General features: G+C 58.3%; 1 protein-coding gene across 6 annotated transcripts in view; it reads right to left on the reverse strand.

Moving 5' to 3' along the window:
• LOC113206490 (gastrula zinc finger protein xLCGF3.1-like) overlaps nucleotides 1-2275 on the reverse strand; it is a 22204-nt gene extending 19929 nt beyond the window's left edge. The window contains exons 1-2 of one of the 6 annotated variants that reach the window (XM_052274068.1): nucleotides 2034-2275; nucleotides 1535-1726 (exon numbers count right to left, since the gene is read on the reverse strand). The gene's annotated coding sequence lies outside the window, so the exon portion shown is untranslated. Of the gene's footprint in view, nucleotides 1-1534; nucleotides 1756-1936 lie in introns of those variants that run through there. The other 5 variants (XM_052274067.1, XM_052274066.1, XM_052274071.1 and 2 more) reach the window with 5 other exon arrangements.
• Nucleotides 2276-5032: the final 2757 nt, after the last annotated feature.

Here is a 5032-nt window from a genome sequence, read left to right on the forward strand (position 1 = left end):
GTTTACGGCACTGACGTAGGGGGAAGGGAGGGGGGGGGGCGGGAGCTATCCTCACCGCGACACGCCTGCTTCTCGAAGGACGATCTTGTTCTACTCCCAGGGATAATAATTCTCCGGAATTCCGGTGGATGGTGGCGGCGGCGGCCGCGAGGGAACAGATCTGCGTCCGGAGGAGCCAAACGCCCCCCTCCCCCCTCCCCCCGGCCCGCCCCGGCCCGCAGGCCAGTGAGCCTTGTCAAACGGTCGTCATAATTCCGTTCTCAAGTCGTATCGTAAAACTTGATGATGCGTTGGCAAGGCGCATTTTTAAATTACAAGAAGAGAGCAAGCGCGCGTCTCCCGAGTTCCCCCGCCGCCCCCCTCTTTTCCTTTTTTTTAGGCAGACTTTGTTGCATCAAACTCACAATCGAGATAGGAGGGAATGACCCGACTTCACGCCTTCTGCCCGCACCGCAGCAGGTGCACGCCCGGGCAAAGTGGTTTCGAAAGTCTCGCATTTCATCTCTGAGGATTCCTAGGATGAGCAAGACGACTCCGAAGCCCCCCAGCCCAGAGGCGCCCCGAGACCCTGCTCTGTCGAGTCGAGCTGAACGGGGCCGGGGGAGTCATTGTTTACAATTGACACGCATCAGGGCGACACACATATTCCCCTCATCCCCTCCACTCTTTTTCTCCTCCCTGTCCCACCCTTTCCCCTCCCCATCCCCTCCCGGTTCGCCCCGCAGGCGTTTCCCTTCTCCCACCAAAAGACACATGTGATACGCAGCCTGTTGTCACTGCAACAAGAATTTATAAAACTGTCTTCCTGAATGAAGCAGCGAAATGAGGGCAGGAAGAATAAAAGATTGGCGCTCGGGACGACGCCGGGGTCGTTCCGTCTCTCACACACGCACGCACACGCACGCGCTGACGGAGTCATTCCCTTTCTGTTACAAGGGCAGATGCAGCGGGGGGAGGGGCGCGTGACGCAGTGCCAAGTCTAGAATGGACGCGATACATTCCTCTGAGGAAAGGGAAAAAGAAAATAACACGAAAAGCAAACCAGGCCGCATCAAACGTCTTATTCGTCGGGGAAAACGCAATTTGGAGTATGGGATAAAACAATAAAAATACAAAATAAAGGATTAAAGAAACAAGAGTCTCAAATATGTACGAGGACTAACGGAAAACCACAGAAAACAAACTCGACAAACTATTTATATAGATCAACATATTGTTAGACCTACAATAATTATCACTCCGAGTGGGGAGTGAGTGGGAATGGGGACGGAATGAGGTATTTTACAAATAAGACGCCTGGGAGCAGACCGCCTGGTAAAGAAGAAGAAAGGATGATGGTGACGAGTGCAGCGCGGCGCGAACCCCATTGCCAGTTGCATCACAGTCCTAGCAGTATGATGTGCGATAATGTGCAAACGTGCAATAAAGTTTCGACCATGCAATAATTAACTCTTCAATTCATCTTCAAATGGGGCGTTAGGAAGATGTAGCACAGGTATGATCAATCATTACAGTTAGTTATTATTTAACTCACCAAGGGTCCTCCTAACCTCCACGACTGGCAGCCACAGTGGAAAATGATGTACCCTCGACGCTCAGTGTGGCACCACCAAAGCGCACCAAAGTTTCACTTCACTGTTTTTAAAAAGATCCTTGTGCTCTGCTCGTTTCGCGAACTTGTGAGAACCGTCTCTGAACTTGTCTGCAGCGATGACGGGGAACCTCACTATAACGAAGAAACACGTGGAACTTCGCCTGGACGGGTTGACCGGGAAGGAAAACAAACAAGAAGGCGGCGGCCACGGCGTGGCGTGTCGCAGCAAAGGTGAGCGACAGGTCGACAGGTTAGGTTAGGTTCAATGTCGTTATTGGCCCATTCCATATTTTGGGCCTGGAAATCACTGTTGACTACTACTTAAGTCGGCGAGAGACTTACTTAGTTTGCCTGACGGCGTCCGAACTAGGGCTCTCCAAACCCGGATCCGCGGATACACGGGTAGGAACCGGGTAAACGAACGGGTCTCACGTCTTACCCGGGCGGGTCGGTACCCCGGTTAACCGGGTGCGCGGGTAAGAGTGAGATAGATTCCTAGCGTCCGAGCCCGCAGCTCGCCCTCGCCGAGTCAGAATTGTATCTCTCCAGGTCGCGGTAGTGCACGCTTGTGGATCACCGCCCGTCGCCTCGCGGTCCTCCTGACGGCCGTCGAGTCGAGACGGGCAGACCGATTGGCATCAGGAAGTTGGATCGGCTCTTTGATCTCCCGCTCCGGTGGCGCTCACTCGCGCGCACCTCGGCCCTCGGCCTCGGCGCGGGCGCGGGCGCGGGGGAGACGGCGGCGGGACATCGGACTGCACTTTTATCGCCCCCCTTCCGCATCATCGCGCCGCGATCGAGTCTCACGCCGCTCACGCCTCCCGCAGAGGGAGGAGGGTCGGTCGCGCAGCCCCAGAGAGAGGAGAAGCAGTCATTGAAATCTCCGTCTCTGCTTTATGGCCGGGCTTTGAGTGAATATGCCCCGGGGAGACACGCATCCCGCCTCGCGCCCCGGCGACCCCGCGGGCGTACGGCATCGGATGTGGTGCCGCCGCCACTTGCACGGGCCGTGCGTCACATTTGAGTCGTTAGCGTTGAATAGCGGAATGCGATGGAAGTTTCGAGAGGCGTTTTGGCATACTTTTCCCCCACTATACCACCCGCTTTCATTCTTCTGCGCGTCTCACCACCCTTCCACGCCACGCTCGAGACAAGATCAATATTTCCCGCGTATGCCGCAGAAAATAAAGGGGCAATATAAGCACTTGATATGAGTTTGCTTTCCAGTCAACGCATCTCATGCACGACTGCGCTGGGGGCGCGCGCGCGCGGTGCAGGGTGGCGGCTGGTGGGCGGGGCGGGGCGCGGTGGGGCGACCCCGGCAAAACTCAAACAAAATTGAAACCAATATCTCTGCCCCCGGTGGTGGTCCCGGGTCGGCGTGCCGCGCGCCGCGCGCTGTTCCTCGGAGGGGGTCCCGGGGAGGCCAACCGCGCCACCAGCCAGCCCCGACCCGACTCGGGGGTGAAAGGGAAATGCAGGCCAGTGTGCTGGTGGGTCCTGGGTCCACTCCTCTGGGGCCTCGCCCCGGGGAACAAAGGCTCTACTCGTGTAATGGACCGGACAGGCACGCCGCCGTGGGGCTCTGCTACTGCTCCTCGCCGCGCGCCAGAACAACAGACAGACGGACCAGGGCGGCCTTTTCATGTTCCCTTTTAAACATGTCGGTCTGGTGTCTCTGCCTAGTCCTCGCCGAGGGGCTCCCTTTTCTTCTTTCAGCCTCGTCGCGGCCTATGTAATTACCGTTGATCAGGAGCAGAGCAACTCCTCCGCGGCGGAGACGCGGGGAGGAGGAGGGAGGGAGGGATTGCGAGAGAGGTTAGGACAGTCCTAATCAGCGCGTAGGCCGCAAATAAAAAGGTAAGGCGGCGCGGGGGCGGCGGCAAAGAGATTGGTCTTTTTTGGCGTGTCTGTGTAAATCTTTCCCGCGCCATCCTTCCCGCACCCCCTGCTCCTGCTCGTCTTATTTAATTTGCGTCGCGCGATACTGTCAGAGGGAAACAACAACAACAAACGTTCAATTTCCTTGAAAGACTCAAAAACCATCATAGCTGAGCGAAGCCCCAGCGGCGCACCTTTTGTCCTTCCATTGGGGCGCGAGGGTGCGCCACCAACCAGTCGCCCGCGAACGTCGGAAAGGAAAGGATCGACGAATTACGGAGCATTCAAAATTTAGCGTTATGCTTTGCTCGCGGCCGTCGCGGGGTTGACGTCGTCGTCCACCTGCCGAGTTTACACCCCGGATGGCGGATCGTGGCGTCCCTCCCGCTTCCCGCCCGGCAAATCACGATGCGAAGGTGGAAGGGGCATTGAATTTTTAAGAAGCACTTTGTCAACGGGAATTAGGGACATGCGTTTTGACAAGAAGTCTAGAGGGGGAAAAGGAAAAGCGCGCTGTCGCTGTCCCGCCACGCCAGGGAGGGGCCCCGGGGGCGTATTAGGGTCATGGAGGTGGCGGGGTGCGGGGCGGGGTGCGGGACGCGGTAATGCGCGCACAAAGGAGCCAGCCGCTAAACTGGAGTGCAGGCACGCGGGCGCCGGGGGCCGCTCGCGGGGGCGGGCCGAAAAAGGAGGCAAAACTTTCCTGGCGTGCGCCCGAGCCCCGCGCCGCCGCCGCGGGATTTCCCTCGTGAGCGCACACGCACACGCGCATATAATATTTAGCCGTTTTCCTGGGCGGCGGGGGCGTGGTGGTGGCGCGCGCGCGGTGGCGGCGGCGGCGGCGGGGCTGACTGCGGCAATGAATGGAATCACGGGGGCGGCTCTGCTGGGGGGCCGCAAGGGGCGTGCGCGTCGCGCTCATTCCGTTCACTGCCCATTGTTCGCACGGTGTACTGCTACTGCTGCTGTTGCGCGTTGTGTTTGACTGCCTCTATCCATCGCCGTGTTTCCGAAGGCTAATACATTATTCTTATCTCTACACCTCACGACGAGGAAGGAGGAGGGGGAAGTCCTCGCGCTGCGCTGCGCTGCCCCGCCTATGGTCCAGGAGGCCAATTTGCTCCACTCAATTACCGGAGGCCATCCAGACTCGTTTGTCACTGGATACCACAATTTTTCTCCTGCAACGCCGCGGAAACTCACCCTTTTGCCTTTCGCCCCGCCCCCTTGTTTTTCCGTCCTCTCCCCTGCTTCTCGCTCACTCGCTATCGCTGTGTGTAATCTCTCTCCCTCTCCCTCCCTCTCTCTCGCTCCCTCCAGAGCGCAACAACTCAGTCAGATTAATGATCTCGACGCCGAGCTGCTGTTTGAAATTGGCGCTAGTCCGCGCCGTGCTGCTGCGCACCGGGCGAAAATGGAATGAACCGAACGGCGGGCGGCGGCGGCGGCAGCGCAACGGTGGACTGTGAGATCGTATATGACAGGGATCTGCTCGGCCAAGAGGGATCGAGGAGAGAGAGCGAGAGCAAGAGTGAGAGGGGGCGGGCGGGGGCAGGG

The sequence above is a fragment of the Frankliniella occidentalis genome, unplaced genomic scaffold, assembly GCF_000697945.3.
Source record: "Frankliniella occidentalis isolate FOCC.00 unplaced genomic scaffold, Focc_3.1 Scaffold332, whole genome shotgun sequence".
NCBI classification, from domain to species: Eukaryota; Metazoa; Arthropoda; class Insecta; order Thysanoptera; family Thripidae; genus Frankliniella; species Frankliniella occidentalis.